This window comes from Oncorhynchus keta, chromosome 3, assembly GCF_023373465.1.
Source record: "Oncorhynchus keta strain PuntledgeMale-10-30-2019 chromosome 3, Oket_V2, whole genome shotgun sequence".
In the NCBI taxonomy this organism is placed as follows: domain Eukaryota; kingdom Metazoa; phylum Chordata; class Actinopteri; order Salmoniformes; family Salmonidae; genus Oncorhynchus; species Oncorhynchus keta.
In genome coordinates, this window is record NC_068423.1 from 32,937,103 (window position 1) to 32,955,840 (window position 18,738).

General features: G+C 43.4%; 1 protein-coding gene across 1 annotated transcript in view; it reads right to left on the minus strand.

The window, feature by feature from the left end:
- The window catches only part of LOC127915974 (salivary glue protein Sgs-4-like), a 71,224-nt gene that overhangs the window by 13,325 nt on the left and 39,161 nt on the right, over positions 1 to 18,738 (minus strand). The window lies entirely within an intron of this gene.

The window sequence follows — 18,738 nt, forward strand, 5'->3', positions numbered from 1 at the left end:
ACAGAGAGGAAAAGGACCCGCTTTGGAATGCGGATACAGAGAGGAAAAGGACCCGCTTTGGAATGCGGATACAGAGAGGAAAAGGACCCGCTTTGGAATGCGGATACAGAGAGGAAAAGGAACCCGCTTTGGAATGCGGATACAGAGAGGAAAAGGACCCGCTTTGGAATGCGGATACAGAGAGGAAAAGGACCCGCTTTGGAATGCGGATACAGAGAGGAAAAGGACCCGCTTTGGAATGCGGATACAGAGAGGAAAAGGACCCGCTTTGGAATGCGGATACAGAGAGGAAAAGGACCCGCTTTGGAATGCGGATACAGATTGGAAAAGGACCCGCTTTGGAATGCGGATACAGAGAGGAAAAGGACCCGCTTTGGATTGCGGATACAGATTGGAAAAGGACCCGCTTTGGATTGCGGATACAGAGAGGAAAAGGACCCGCTTTGGAATGCGGATACAGATTGGAAAAGGACCCGCTTTGGAATGCGGATACAGAGAGGAAAAGGACCCGCTTTGGAATGCGGATACAGAGAGGAAAAGGACCCGCTTTGGAATGCGGATACAGAGAGGAAAAGGACCCGCTTTGGAATGCGGATACAGAGAGGAAAAGACCCACTTTGGAATGCGGATACAGATTGGAAAAGGACCCGCTTTGGAATGCGGATACAGAGAGGAAAAGCACCCACTTTGGAATGCGGATACAGAGAGGAAAAGGACCCGCTTTGGAATGCGGATACAGATTGGAAAAGGACCCGCTTTGGAATGCGGATACAGAGAGGAAAAGGACCCGCTTTGGAATGCGGATACAGAGAGGAAAAGGACCCGCTTTGGAATGCGGATACAGAGAGGAAAAGGACCCGCTTTGGAATGCGGATACAGAGAGGAAAAGGACCCGCTTTGGAATGCGGATACAGAGAGGAAAAGGACCCGCTTTGGAATGCGGATACAGAGAGGAAAAGGACCCGCTTTGGAATGCGGATACAGAGAGGAAAAGGACCCGCTTTGGAATGCGGATACAGAGAGGAAAAGGACCCGCTTTGGAATGCGGATACAGAGAGGAAAAGGACCCGCTTTGGAATGCGGATACAGAGAGGAAAAGGACCCGCTTTGGAATGCGGATACAGAGAGGAAAAGGACCCGCTTTGGAATGCGGATACAGAGAGGAAAAGGACCCGCTTTGGAATGCGGATACAGATTGGAAAAGGACCCGCTTTGGAATGCGGATACAGAGAGGAAAAGGACCCGCTTTGGATTGCGGATACAGATTGGAAAAGGACCCGCTTTGGATTGCGGATACAGAGAGGAAAAGGACCCGCTTTGGAATGCGGATACAGATTGGAAAAGGACCCGCTTTGGAATGCGGATACAGAGAGGAAAAGGACCCGCTTTGGAATGCGGATACAGAGAGGAAAAGGACCCGCTTTGGAATGCGGATACAGAGAGGAAAAGGACCCGCTTTGGAATGCGGATACAGAGAGGAAAAGGACCCACTTTGGAATGCGGATACAGATTGGAAAAGGACCCGCTTTGGAATGCGGATACAGAGAGGAAAAGCACCCACTTTGGAATGCGGATACAGAGAGGAAAAGGACCCGCTTTGGAATGCGGATACAGATTGGAAAAGGACCCGCTTTGGAATGCGGATACAGAGAGGAAAAGGACCCGCTTTGGAATGCGGATACAGAGAGGAAAAGGACCTGCTTTGGTATGCGGATACAGAGAGGAAAAGGACCCGCTTTGGAATGCGGATACAGAGAGGAAAAGGACCCGCTTTGGAATGCGGATACAGAGAGGAAAAGGACCCGCTTTGGAATGCGGATACAGAGAGGAAAAGGAACCGCTTTGGTATGCGGATACAGATTGGAAAAGGACCCGCTTTGGAATGCAGATACAGAGAGGAAAAGGACCCGCTTTGGATTGCGGATACAGATTGGAAAAGGACCCGCTTTGGATTGCGGATACAGAGAGGAAAAGGACCCGCTTTGGAATGCGGATACAGATTGGAAAAGGACCCGCTTTGGAATGCGGATACAGAGAGGAAAAGGACCCGCTTTGGAATGCGGATACAGAGAGGAAAAGGACCCGCTTTGGAACGCGGATACAGAGAGGAAAAGGACCCGCTTTGGTATGCGGATACAGAGAGGAAAAGGACCCGCTTTGGAATGCGGATACAGAGAGGAAAAGGACCCGCTTTGGAATGCGGATACAGAGAGGAAAAGGACCCGCTTTGGAATGCGGATACAGAGAGGAAAAGGACCCGCTTTGGAATGCGGATACAGAGAGGAAAAGGACCCGCTTTGGAATGCGGATACAGAGAGGAAAAGGAACCCGCTTTGGAATGCGGATACAGAGAGGAAAAGGACCCGCTTTGGAATGCGGATACAGAGAGGAAAAGGACCCGCTTTGGAATGCGGATACAGAGAGGAAAAGGACCCGCTTTGGAATGCGGATACAGAGAGGAAAAGGACCCGCTTTGGAATGCGGATACAGAGAGGAAAAGGACCCGCTTTGGAATGCGGATACAGAGAGGAAAAGGACCCGCTTTGGAATGCGGATACAGAGAGGAAAAGGACCCGCTTTGGAATGCGGATACAGATTGGAAAAGGACCCGCTTTGGAATGCAGATACAGAGAGGAAAAGGACCCGCTTTGGATTGCGGATACAGATTGGAAAAGGACCCGCTTTGGATTGCGGATACAGAGAGGAAAAGGACCCGCTTTGGAATGCGGATACAGAGAGGAAAAGGACCCGCTTTGGAATGCGGATACAGAGAGGAAAAGGACCCACTTTGGAATGCGGATACAGAGAGGAAAAGGACCCGCTTTGGAACGCGGATACAGAGAGGAAAAGGACCTGCTTTGGTATGCGGATACAGAGAGGAAAAGGACCCGCTTTGGAATGCGGATACAGAGAGGAAAAGGACCCGCTTTGGAATGCGGATACAGAGAGGAAAAGGACCCGCTTTGGAACGCGGATACAGAGAGGAAAAGGAACCGCTTTGGTATGCGGATACAGATTGGAAAAGGACCAGCTTTGGAATGCAGATACAGAGAGGAAAAGGACCCGCTTTGGATTGCGGATACAGATTGGAAAAGGACCGGCTTTGGATTGCGGATACAGAGAGGAAAAGGACCCGCTTTGGAATGCGGATACAGAGTGGAAAAGGACCCGCTTTGGAATGCGGATACAGAGAGGAAAAGGACCCGCTTTGGAATGCGGATACAGAGAGGAAAAGGACCCGCTTTGGAATGCGGATACAGAGAGGAAAAGGACCCGCTTTGGTATGCGGATACAGAGAGGAAAAGGACCCGCTTTGGAATGCGGATACAGAGAGGAAAAGGACCCGCTTTGGAATGCGGATACAGAGAGGAAAAGGACCCGCTTTGGAATGCGGATACAGAGAGGAAAAGGACCCGCTTTGGAATGCGGATACAGAGAGGAAAAGGACCCGCTTTGGAATGCGGATACAGAGAGGAAAAGGAACCCGCTTTGGAATGCGGATACAGAGAGGAAAAGGACCCGCTTTGGAATGCGGATACAGAGAGGAAAAGGACCCGCTTTGGAATGCGGATACAGAGAGGAAAAGGACCCGCTTTGGAATGCGGATACAGAGAGGAAAAGGACCCGCTTTGGAATGCGGATACAGAGAGGAAAAGGACCCGCTTTGGAATGCGGATACAGATTGGAAAAGGACCCGCTTTGGAATGCGGATACAGAGAGGAAAAGGACCCGCTTTGGATTGCGGATACAGATTGGAAAAGGACCCGCTTTGGATTGCGGATACAGAGAGGAAAAGGACCCGCTTTGGAATGCGGATACAGATTGGAAAAGGACCCGCTTTGGAATGCGGATACAGAGAGGAAAAGGACCCGCTTTGGAATGCGGATACAGAGAGGAAAAGGACCCGCTTTGGAATGCGGATACAGAGAGGAAAAGGACCCGCTTTGGAATGCGGATACAGAGAGGAAAAGCACCCACTTTGGAATGCGGATACAGATTGGAAAAGGACCCGCTTTGGAATGCGGATACAGAGAGGAAAAGCACCCACTTTGGAATGCGGATACAGAGAGGAAAAGGACCCGCTTTGGAATGCGGATACAGATTGGAAAAGGACCCGCTTTGGAATGCGGATACAGAGAGGAAAAGGACCCGCTTTGGAATGCGGATACAGAGAGGAAAAGGACCCGCTTTGGAATGCGGATACAGAGAGGAAAAGGACCCGCTTTGGAATGCGGATACAGAGAGGAAAAGGACCCGCTTTGGAATGCGGATACAGAGAGGAAAAGGACCCGCTTTGGAATGCGGATACAGAGAGGAAAAGGACCCGCTTTGGAATGCGGATACAGAGAGGAAAAGGACCCGCTTTGGAATGCGGATACAGAGAGGAAAAGGACCCGCTTTGGAATGCGGATACAGAGAGGAAAAGGACCCGCTTTGGAATGCGGATACAGAGAGGAAAAGGACCCGCTTTGGAATGCGGATACAGAGAGGAAAAGGACCCGCTTTGGAATGCGGATACAGAGAGGAAAAGGACCCGCTTTGGAATGCGGATACAGATTGGAAAAGGACCCGCTTTGGAATGCGGATACAGAGAGGAAAAGGACCCGCTTTGGATTGCGGATACAGATTGGAAAAGGACCCGCTTTGGATTGCGGATACAGAGAGGAAAAGGACCCGCTTTGGAATGCGGATACAGATTGGAAAAGGACCCGCTTTGGAATGCGGATACAGAGAGGAAAAGGACCCGCTTTGGAATGCGGATACAGAGAGGAAAAGGACCCGCTTTGGAATGCGGATACAGAGAGGAAAAGGACCCGCTTTGGAATGCGGATACAGAGAGGAAAAGCACCCACTTTGGAATGCGGATACAGAGAGGAAAAGGACCCGCTTTGGAATGCGGATACAGACCCCACTTTGGAAGGAAAAGGACCCGCTTTGGAATGCGGATACAGAGAGGAAAAGGACCCGCTTTGGAATGCGGATACAGAGAGGAAAAGGACCCGCTTTGGAATGCGGATACAGAGAGGAAAAGGACCCGCTTTGGAATGCGGATACAGAGAGGAAAAGGACCCGCTTTGGAATGCGGATACAGAGAGGAAAAGGACCCGCTTTGGAATGCGGATACAGAGAGGAAAAGGACCCGCTTTGGAATGCGGATACAGAGAGGAAAAGGACCCGCTTTGGAATGCGGATACAGAGAGGAAAAGGACCCGCTTTGGAATGCGGATACAGAGAGGAAAAGGACCCGCTTTGGAATGCGGATACAGAGAGGAAAAGGAAAAGGACCCGCTTTGGAATGCGGATACAGAGAGGAAAAGGACCCGCTTTGGAATGCGGATACAGAGAGGAAAAGGACCCGCTTTGGAATGCGGATACAGAGAGGAAAAGGACCCGCTTTGGAATGCGGATACAGAGAGGAAAAGGACCCGCTTTGGAATGCGGATACAGAGAGGAAAAGGACCCGCTTTGGAATGCGGATACAGAGAGGAAAAGGACCCGCTTTGGAATCAGGAAGTTCATTCAACTGTCACCCGGAGATCATGATGACTCAGCAGTGTCCTGTTTAACTCATGACTTCCTATCTCACGTCTGTCTGTCTGTCTGTCTGTCTGTCTGTCTGTCTGTCTGTCTGTCTGTCTGTCTGTCTGTCTGTCTTTTTCAATGTTAGCAAACATTTTATACAAAATGCCAACTGATACAGATCAAGTAGAATATGCAGGTTTGGATGCTTGAGGAGGCTGTTCAGTGTGTGCATCCTGAATGGCACCCCATTCCCTATGGGCCCAGTTGAAGAGTGTATGTGTGTGTGTATGTATGTACTCATATTATTGTACTGCTCTCGGGATGTGTCACGTTTTCTCCCTCTCCGTCCTCTAAGCCATCAGGCCTCTGATCATCCCGCACACCTGTCACCATCGTCTCGCGCACCTGCACCTCATGACACTCACCTGGACCCCATCACCACCTTGATTATCTTCCCTCTATCTGTCACTCACCTGGACTCCATCACCTCCTTGATTATCTTCTCTATATCTGTCACTCACCTGGACTCCATCACCTCCTTGATTATCTTCTCTATATCTGTCTCTCACCTGGACTCCATCACCTCCTTGATTATCTTCTCTATATCTGTCTCTCACCTGGACTCCATCACCTCCTTGATTATCTTCCCTCTATCTGTCACTCACCTGGACTCCATCACCTCCTTGATTATCTTCCCTATATCTGTCACTCACCTGGACTCCATCACCTCCTTGATTATCTTCTCTATATCTGTCACTCACCTGGACTCCATCACCTCCTTGATTATCTTCTCTATATCTGTCACTCACCTGGACTCCATCACCTCCTTGATTATCTTCTCTATATCTGTCTCTCACCTGGACTCCATCACCTCCTTGATTATCTTCCCTCTATCTGTCACTCACCTGGACTCCATCACCTCCTTGATTATCTTCCCTATATCTGTCACTCACCTGGACTCCATCACCTCCTTGATTATCTTCTCTATATCTGTCTCTCACCTGGACTCCATCACCTCCTTGATTATCTTCCCTCTATCTGTCACTCACCTGGACTCCATCACCTCCTTGATTATCTTCCCTATATCTGTCACTCACCTGGACTCCATCACCTCCTTGATTATCTTCTCTATATCTGTCACTCACCTGGACTCCATCACCTCCTTGATTATCTTCTCTATATCTGTCACTCACCTGGACTCCATCACCTCCTTGATTATCTTCCCTCTATCTGTCACTCACCTGGACTCCATCACCTCCTTGATTATCTTCCCTCTATCTGACACTCACCTGGACTCCATCACCTCCTTGATTATCTTGTCTATATCTGTCTCTCCTCTTGGTTCTTTCCTCAGGTGTTATTGCCTCTGTTTCCATGTCGGTGCGTTTGTTTGTGTGTTTGTGTTTGATTTGTTTATTTATTAAAACACTCACTCCCTGAACTTGCTTCCTGACTCTCAGCGCACATCGTTAGAGGATGTAATTTACTATTATGTACTGATTTGGAATTTTAAGTCTTTATGTGATGTACAATGTAGAAATACACCGGAAGAAAAATTATCATTGATTTACCACAGTGAATTATTGTCATGTTTGTTTGTGTCAATTAAGGGATGGGTTGACAATTGGAGATTTGACACAAAAATAAAATGTAATTCTTTCAGTCAGAGGCCTTTCACGCACAGTCACACACACACACACACACACACACACACACACACACACACACACACACACACACACACACACACACACACACACACACACACACACACACACACACACACACACACACACACACACACACACACACACACACACACACACTGCAGTGGGCTGGGATGTGGGTTAGGGACTACTGCCTTCCTTTCCTCTTCAACAAACTACTGCCTTCCTTTCCTCTTCAACAAACTACTGCCTCGAGGGTTCACTCAAAGTACAACGCTTGTCAGAAGAGAAAAAAATGTGTTGGTAGACAACTTCAGAGCTTTGATTTCCAAGAAATCAGAGCAGTGATTATGATTCAGTGTCCAGAGTACAGGACTGAAGTAAGAATAGAGTAGAGGAGAAAGCCTTGTGATTGGAAAAGCCAAGTAGTTAGGGTTCTAATGTCTTCGTGTTGAATGAGATTATAAACAGAGCAGAGAGACACGAGATGGACACACAGAGCAGAGAGACACGACACACACACAGAGCAGAGAGACACGAGATGGACACACAGAGCAGAGAGACACGACACACACACACACACACACACACAAAGCAGAGAGACACGAGATGGACACACAGATCAGAGAGACACGACACACACACAGAGCAGAGAGACACGAGATGGACACACAGAGCAGAGAGACACGACACACACACAGAGCAGAGAGACACGACACACACACACACACACACACACACACACACACACACACACAGAGCAGAGAGACACGAGATGGACACACAGATCAGAGAGAAACGACACACACACAGAACAGAGAGACACGACACACACACACACATCTGCTGTAGAGGATAAGTAGTCTAGTCTGGTCTGGTGAGAATACAGATATAATAGCATGCTACACAGATGTTCTGGTTTGGTTGGAAACAGGGACTTGGAAACAGTGGTCGTCAGTCAGTCACATTCTACCTGCACCCAAGATGTTTCCTATTCACTATCGTGGATCCAAAATGGCTCCCTATTCACTATCGTGGATCCAAAATGGCTCCCTATTTACTATAGTGGCTCCAAAATGGCTCCCTATTCACTATGGTGCATCCAAAATGGCTCACTATTCACTATAGTGCATCCAAAATGGCTCACTATTCACTATAGTGGATCCAAAATGGCTCCCTATTCACTATAGTGCATCCAAAATGGCTCCCTATTCACTATAGTGCATCCAAAATGGCTCACTATTCACTATAGTGGATCCAAAATGGCTCCCTATTCACTATTGTGCATCCAAAATGGTTCACTATTCACTATAGTGGATCCAAAATGGCTCCCTATTCACTATAGTGGATCCAAAATGGCTCCCTATTCACTATCGTGCATTCAAAATGGCTCCCTATTCACTATAGTGGATCCAAAATGGCTCCCTATTCACTATAGTGGATCCTAAATGGCTCCCTATTCACTATTCACCGTAGTGCATCCAAAATGGATTCATATTCACTATTCACTATAGTGCATCCAAAATGGCTCCCTATTCACTATAGTGCATCCAAAATGGATTCCTATTCACTATTCACTATAGTGCATCCAAAATGGATTCCTATTCACTATTCACTATAGTGCATACAAAATGGCTCCCTATTCACTATAGTGCATCCAAAATGGCTCCCTATTCACTATAGTGCATCCAAAATGGCTCCCTATTCACGATAGTGGATCCAAAATGGCTCCCTATTCACTATAGTGGATCCAAAATGGATTCCTATTCACTATAGTGCATCCAAAATGGCTCCCTATTCACTATAGTGCATCCAAAATGGATTACTATTCAATATTCACTATAGTGCATCCAAAATGACTCCCTATTCACTATAGTGCATCAAAAATTGCTCCCTATTCACTATAGTGGATCCAAAATGGCTCCCTATTCACTATAGTGCATCCAAAATGGCTCCCTATTCACTATAGTGCATCCAAAATGGCTCACTATTCACTATAGTGGATCCAAAATGGCTCCCTATTCACTATAGTGCATCCAAAATGGATTCCTATTCACTATTCACTATAGTGCATCCAAAATGGCTCCCTATTCACTATTCACTATAGTGCATCCAAAATGGCTCCCTATTCACTATAGTGCATCCACAATGGATTCCTATTCACTATTCACAATAGTGCATCCAAAATGGACTCCTATTCACTATTCACTATAGTGCATCCAAAATGGCTCCCTATTCACTATAGTGCATCCAAAATGGATTCCTATTCAATATTCACTATAGTGCATCCAAAATGGATTACTATTCAATATTCACTATAGTGCATCCAAAATGACTCCCTATTCACTATAGTGCATCAAAAATTGCTCCCTATTCACTATAGTGGATCCAAAATGGCTCCCTATTCACTATAGTGCATCCAAAATGGCTCCCTATTCACTATAGTGCATCCAAAATGGCTCACTATTCACTATAGTGGATCCAAAATGGCTCCCTATTCACTATAGTGCATCCAAAATGGATTCCTATTCACTATTCACTATAGTGCATCCAAAATGGCTCCCTATTCACTATTCACTATAGTGCATCCAAAATGGCTCCCTATTCACTATTGTGCATCCAAAATGGCTCTATATTCACTATAGTGGATCCAAAATGGCTCCCTATTCACTATAGTGCATCCAAAATGGATTCCTATTCAATATTCACTATTGTGCATCCGAAATGGCTCCCCATTCACTATAGTGTGCATCCAAAATGGCTCCCTATTCACTATAGTGGATCCAAAATGGCTCCCTATTCACTATAGTGGATCCTAAATGGCTCCCTATTTACTATAGTGGATCCAAAATGGCTCCCTATTCACTATAGTGCATCCAAAATGGCTCCCTATTCACTATAGTGCATCCAAAATGGCTCCCTATTCACTATAGTGGATCCCAAATGGCTCCCTATTCACTATTGTGCATTCAAAATGGCTCCCTATTCACTATAGTGGATCCAAAATGGCTCCCTATTCACTATAGTGGATCCAAAATGGCTCCCTATTCACTATCGTGCATCCAAAATGGCTCCCTATTCACTATAGTGCATCCAAAATGGATTCATATTCACTATAGTGGATCCAAAATGGCTCCCTATTCACTATAGTGCATCCAAAATGGATTCCTATTCACTATTCACTATAGTGCATCCAAAATGACTCCCTATTCACTATTGTGCATCCAAAATTGCTCCCTATTCACTATAGTGGATCCAAAATGGCTCCCTATTCACTATAGTGCATCCAAAATGGCTCCCTATTCACTATTCACTATAGTGCATCCAAAATGGCTCCATATTCACTATAGTGCATCCAAAATGGATTCCTATTCACTATTCAATATAGTGCATCCAAAATGGATTCCTATTCAATATTCACTATAGTGCATCCAAAATGGGTTCCTATTCAATATTCACTATTGTGCATCCAAAATGGCTCCCTATTCACTATAGTGGATCCAAAATGGCTCCCTATTCACTATAGTGCATCCAAAATGGATTCCTATTCAATATTCACTATAGTGTGCATCCAAAATGGCTCCCTATTTACTATAGTGGATCCAAAATGGCTCCCTATTCACTATAGTGGATCCTAAATGGCTCCCTATTTACTATAGTGGATCCAAAATGGCTCCCTATTCACTATAGTGCATCCAAAATGGCTCCCTATTCACTATAGTGCATCCAAAATGGCTCCCTATTCACTATAGTGGATCCCAAATGGCTCCCTATTCACTACTGTGCATTCAAAATGGCTCCCTATTCACTATAGTGGATCCAAAATGGCTCCCTATTCACTATAGTGGATCCAAAATGGCTCCCTATTCACTATCGTGCATCCAAAATGGCTCCCTATTCACTATAGTGCATCCAAAATGGATTCATATTCACTATAGTGGATCCAAAATGGCTCCCTATTCACTGTAGTGCATCCAAAATGGATTCCTATTCACTATTCACTATAGTGCATCCAAAATGACTCCCTATTCACTATAGTGCATCCAAAATTGCTCCCTATTCACTATAGTGGATCCAAAATGGCTCCCTATTCACTATAGTGCATCCAAAATGGCTCCCTATTCACTATTCACTATAGTGCATCCAAAATGGCTCCATATTCACTATAGTGCATCCAAAATGGATTCCTATTCACTATTCAATATAGTGCATCCAAAATGGACTCCTATTCACTATTCACTATAGTGCATCCAAAATGGCTCCCTATTCACTATTCACTATAGTGCATCCAAAATGGCTCCCTATTCACTATAGTGCATCCAAAATGGCTCCCTATTCACTATAGTGCATCCAAAATGGATTCCTATTCACTATTCACTATAGTGCATCCAAAATGACTCCCTATTCACTATAGTGCATCAAAAATGTCTCCCTATTCACTATAGTGTATCCAAAATGACTCCCTATTCAATATAGTGCATCCAAAATGGCTCCCTATTCACTATAGTGCATCCAAAATGGCTCACTGTTCACTATAGTGGATCCAAAATGCCTATCTATTCACTATAGTGCACCCAAAATGGATTCCTATTCAATATTCACTATAGTGCATCCAAAATGGGTTCCTATTCAATATTCACTATTGTGCATCCAAAATGGCTCCCTATTCACTATAGTGGATCCAAAATGGCTCCCTATTCACTATAGTGCATCCAGAATTGCTCCCGATTCACTGTAGTGGATCCAAAATGGCTCCCTATTCACTATAGTGGATCCAAAATGGCTCCCTAGTCACTATAGTGCATCCAAAATGGCTCCCTATTCCCAAAAGTGCATCCAAAATGGCTCACTATTCACTATAGTGGATCCAAAATGGCTCCCTATTCACTATAGTGGATCCAAAATGGCTCCCTATTCACTATCGTGCATCCAAAATGGCTCCCTATTCACTATAGTGCATCCAAAATGGATTCATATTCACTATAGTGAATCCAAAATGGCTCCCTATTCACTATAGTGCATCCAAAATGGATTCCTATTCACTATTCACTATAGTGCATCCAAAATGACTCCCTATTCACTATTGTGCATCCAAAATTGCTCCCTATTCACTATAGTGGATCCAAAATGGCTCCCTATTCACTATAGTGCATCCAAAATGGCTCCCTATTCACTATTCACTATAGTGCATCCAAAATGGCTCCATATTCACTATAGTGCATCCAAAATGGATTCCTATTCACTATTCAATATAGTGCATCCAAAATGGATTCCTATTCAATATTCACTATAGTGCATCCAAAATGGGTTCCTATTCAATATTCACTATTGTGCATCCAAAATGGCTCCCTATTCACTATAGTGGATCCAAAATGGCTCCCTATTCACTATAGTGCATCCAAAATGGATTCCTATTCAATATTCACTATAGTGTGCATCCAAAATGGCTCCCTATTTACTATAGTGGATCCAAAATGGCTCCCTATTCACTATAGTGGATCCTAAATGGCTCCCTATTTACTATAGTGGATCCAAAATGGCTCCCTATTCACTATAGTGCATCCAAAATGGCTCCCTATTCACTATAGTGCATCCAAAATGGCTCCCTATTCACTATAGTGGATCCCAAATGGCTCCCTATTCACTACTGTGCATTCAAAATGGCTCCCTATTCACTATAGTGGATCCAAAATGGCTCCCTATTCACTATAGTGGATCCAAAATGGCTCCCTATTCACTATCGTGCATCCAAAATGGCTCCCTATTCACTATAGTGCATCCAAAATGGATTCATATTCACTATAGTGGATCCAAAATGGCTCCCTATTCACTGTAGTGCATCCAAAATGGATTCCTATTCACTATTCACTATAGTGCATCCAAAATGACTCCCTATTCACTATAGTGCATCCAAAATTGCTCCCTATTCACTATAGTGGATCCAAAATGGCTCCCTATTCACTATAGTGCATCCAAAATGGCTCCCTATTCACTATTCACTATAGTGCATCCAAAATGGCTCCATATTCACTATAGTGCATCCAAAATGGATTCCTATTCACTATTCAATATAGTGCATCCAAAATGGACTCCTATTCACTATTCACTATAGTGCATCCAAAATGGCTCCCTATTCACTATTCACTATAGTGCATCCAAAATGGCTCCCTATTCACTATAGTGCATCCAAAATGGCTCCCTATTCACTATAGTGCATCCAAAATGGATTCCTATTCACTATTCACTATAGTGCATCCAAAATGACTCCCTATTCACTATAGTGCATCAAAAATGTCTCCCTATTCACTATAGTGTATCCAAAATGACTCCCTATTCAATATAGTGCATCCAAAATGGCTCCCTATTCACTATAGTGCATCCAAAATGGCTCACTGTTCACTATAGTGGATCCAAAATGCCTATCTATTCACTATAGTGCACCCAAAATGGATTCCTATTCAATATTCACTATAGTGCATCCAAAATGGGTTCCTATTCAATATTCACTATTGTGCATCCAAAATGGCTCCCTATTCACTATAGTGGATCCAAAATGGCTCCCTATTCACTATAGTGCATCCAGAATTGCTCCCGATTCACTGTAGTGGATCCAAAATGGCTCCCTATTCACTATAGTGGATCCAAAATGGCTCCCTAGTCACTATAGTGCATCCAAAATGGCTCCCTATTCCCAAAAGTGCATCCAAAATGGCTCACTATTCACTATAGTGGATCCAAAATGGCTCCCTATTCACTATAGTGCATCCAAAATGGATTCCTATTCACTATTCACTATAGTGCATCCAAAATGGATTCATATTCACTATAGTGGATCCAAAATGGCTCCCTATTCACTGTAGTGCATCCAAAATGGATTCCTATTCACTATTCACTATAGTGCATCCAAAATGACTCCCTATTCACTATAGTGCATCCAAAATTGCTCCCTATTCACTATAGTGGATCCAAAATGGCTCCCTATTCACTATAGTGCATCCAAAATGGCTCCCTATTCACTATTCACTATAGTGCATCCAAAATGGCTCCATATTCACTATAGTGCATCCAAAATGGATTCCTATTCACTATTCAATATAGTGCATCCAAAATGGACTCCTATTCACTATTCACTATAGTGCATCCAAAATGGCTCCCTATTCACTATTCACTATAGTGCATCCAAAATGGCTCCCTATTCACTATAGTGCATCCAAAATGGCTCCCTATTCACTATAGTGCATCCAAAATGGATTCCTATTCACTATTCACTATAGTGCATCCAAAATGACTCCCTATTCACTATAGTGCATCAAAAATGTCTCCCTATTCACTATAGTGTATCCAAAATGACTCCTATTCAATATAGTGCATCCAAAATGGCTCCCTATTCACTATAGTGCATCCAAAATGGCTCACTATTCACTATAGTGGATCCAAAATGCCTCCCTATTCACTATAGTGCACCCAAAATGGATTCCTATTCAATATTCACTATAGTGCATCCAAAATGGGTTCCTATTCAATATTCACTATTGTGCATCCAAAATGGCTCCCTATTCACTATAGTGGATCCAAAATGGCTCCCTATTCACTATAGTGCATCCAGAATTGCTCCCGATTCACTGTAGTGGATCCAAAATGGCTCCCTATTCACTATAGTGGATCCAAAATGGCTCCCTAGTCACTATAGTGCATCCAAAATGGCTCCCTATTCCCAAAAGTGCATCCAAAATGGCTCACTATTCACTATAGTGGATCCAAAATGGCTCCCTATTCACTATAGTGCATCCAAAATGGATTCCTATTCACTATTCACTATAGTGCATCCAAAATGGATTCCTATTCACTATTCACTATAGTGCATCCAAAATGGCTCCCTATTCACTATAGTGCATCCAAAATGGATTCCTATTCACTATTCACTATAGTGCATCCAAAATGGATTCCTATTCACTATTCACTATAGTGCATCCAAAATGGCTCCCTATTCACTATAGTGCATTCAAAATTGCTCCCTATTCACTATAGTGCATCCAAAATGGCTCCCTATTCACTATAGTGCATCCAAAATGGCTCCCTATTCACGATAGTGGATCCAAAATGGCTCCCTATTCACTATAGTGGATCCAAAATGGATTCCTATTCACTATAGTGCATCCAAAATGGCTCCCTATTCACTATAGTGCATCCACAATGGCTCCCTATTCACTATTCACTATAGTGCATCCAAAATGGCTCCCTATTCACTATAGTGCATCCACAATGGATTCCTATTCACTATTCACAATAGTGCATCCAAAATGGACTCCTATTCACTATTCACTATAGTGCATCCAAAATGGCTCCCTATTCACTATAGTGCATCCAAAATGGATTCCTATTCAATATTCACTATAGTGCATCCAAAATGGATTACTATTCAATATTCACTATAGTGCATCCAAAATGACTCCCTATTCACTATAGTGCATCAAAAATAGCTCCCTATTCACTATAGTGGATCCAAAATGGCTCCCTATTCACTATAGTGCATCCAAAATGGCTCCCTATTCACTATAGTGCATCCAAAATGGCTCACTATTCACTATAGTGGATCCAAAATGGCTCCCTATTCACTATAGTGCATCCAAAATGGATTCCTATTCACTATTCACTATAGTGCATCCAAAATGGCTCCCTATTCACTATTCACTATAGTGCATCCAAAATGGCTCCCTATTCACTATTGTGCATCCAAAATGGCTCTCTATTCACTATAGTGGATCCAAAATGGCTCCCTATTCACTATAGTGCATCCAAAATGGATTCCTATTCAATATTCACTATTGTGCATCCGAAATGGCTCCCCATTCACTATAGTGTGCATCCAAAATGGCTCCCTATTCACTATAGTGGATCCAAAATGGCTCCCTATTCACTATAGTGGATCCTAAATGGCTCCCTATTTACTATAGTGGATCCAAAATGGCTCCCTATTCACTATAGTGCATCCAAAATGGCTCCCTATTCACTATAGTGCATCCAAAATGGCTCCCTATTCACTATAGTGGATCCCAAATGGCTCCCTATTCACTATTGTGCATTCAAAATGGCTCCCTATTCACTATAGTGGATCCAAAATGGCTCCCTATTCACTATAGTGGATCCAAAATGGCTCCCTATTCACTATCGTGCATCCAAAATGGCTCCCTATTCACTATAGTGCATCCAAAATGGATTCATATTCACTATAGTGGATCCAAAATGGCTCCCTATTCACTATAGTGCATCCAAAATGGATTCCTATTCACTATTCACTATAGTGCATCCAAAATGACTCCCTATTCACTATAGTGCATCCAAAATTGCTCCCTATTCACTATAGTGGATCCAAAATGGCTCCCTATTCACTATAGTGCATCCAAAATGGCTCCCTATTCACTATTCACTATAGTGCATCCAAAATGGCTCCATATTCACTATAGTGCATCCAAAATGGATTCCTATTCACTATTCACTATAGTGCATCCAAAATGGATTCCTATTCAATATTCACTATAGTGCATCCAAAATGGGTTCCTATTCAATATTCACTATTGTGCATCCAAAATGGCTCCCTATTCACTATAGTGCATCCAAAATGGATTCCTATTCAATATTCACTATTGTGCATCCAAAATGGCTCCCTATTTACTATAGTGGATCCAAAATGGCTCCCTATTCACTATAGTGGATCCTAAATGGCTCCCTATTTACTATAGTGGATCCAAAATGGCTCCCTATTCACTATAGTGCATCCAAAATGGCTCCCTATTCACTATAGTGCATCCAAAATGGCTCCCTATTCACTATAGTGGATCCCAAATGGCTCCCTATTCACTACTGTGCATTCAAAATGGCTCCCTATTCACTATAGTGGATCCAAAATGGCTCCCTATTCACTATAGTGGATCCAAAATGGCTCCCTATTCACTATCGTGCATCCAAAATGGCTCCCTATTCACTATAGTGCATCCAAAATGGATTCATATTCACTATAGTGGATCCAAAATGGCTCCCTATTCACTATAGTGCATCCAAAATGGATTCCTATTCACTATTCACTATAGTGCATCCAAAATGACTCCCTATTCACTATAGTGCATCCAAAATTGCTCCCTATTCACTATAGTGGATCCAAAATGGCTCCCTATTCACTATAGTGCATCCAAAATGGCTCCCTATTCACTATTCACTATAGTGCATCCAAAATGGCTCCATATTCACTATAGTGCATCCAAAATGGATTCCTATTCACTATTCAATATAGTGCATCCAAAATGGACTCCTATTCACTATTCACTATAGTGCATCCAAAATGGCTCCCTATTCACTATTCACTATAGTGCATCCAAAATGGCTCCCTATTCACTATAGTGCATCCAAAATGGCTCCCTATTCACTATAGTGCATCCAAAATGGATTCCTATTCACTATTCACTATAGTGCATCCAAAATGACTCCCTATTCACTATAGTGCATCAAAAATGTCTCCCTATTCACTATAGTGTATCCAACATGACTCCCTATTCAATATAGTGCATCCAAAATGGCTCCCTATTCACTATAGTGCATCCAAAATGGCTCACTATTCACTATAGTGGATCCAAAATGCCTCCCTATTCACTATAGTGCACCCAAAATGGATTCCTATTCAATATTCACTATAGTGCATCCAAAATGGGTTCCTATTCAATATTCACTATTGTGCATCCAAAATGGCTCCCTATTCACTATAGTGGATCCAAAATGGCTCCCTATTCACTATAGTGCATCCAGAATTGCTCCCGATTCACTGTAGTGGATCCAAAATGGCTCCCTAGTCACTATAGTGCATCCAAAATGGCTCCCTATTCCCAAAAGTGCATCCAAAATGGCTCACTATTCACTATAGTGCATCCAAAATGGCTCCCTATTCACGATAGTGGATCCAAAATGGCTCCCTATTCACTATAGTGGATCCAAAATGGATTCCTATTCACTATAGTGCATCCAAAATGGCTCCCTATTCACTATAGTGCATCCACAATGGATTCCTATTCACTATTCACTATAGTGCATCCAAAATGGACCCCTATTCACTATTCACTATAGTGCATCCAAAATGGCTCCCTATTCACTATAGTGCATCCAAAATGGATTCCTTTTCACTATTCACTATAGTGCATCCAAAATGGATTCCTATTCACTATTCACTATCGTGCATCCAAAATGGCTCCCTATTCACTATAGTGGATCCAAAATGGCTCCCTATTCACTATATTGGATCCAAAATGGCGCCCTATTCACTATAGTGCATCCAAAATGGCGCCCTATTCACTATAGTGCATCCAAAATGGCTCCCTATTCACTATAGTGGATCCAAAATGGCTCCCTATTCACTATAGTGGATCCAAAATGGCTCCCTATTCAATATAGTGGATCCAAAATGGCTCCCTATTCACTATAGTGCATCCAAAATGGATTCATATTCACTATAGTGCATCCAAAATGGCTCCCTATTCGCTATAGTGCATCCAAAATGGATTCC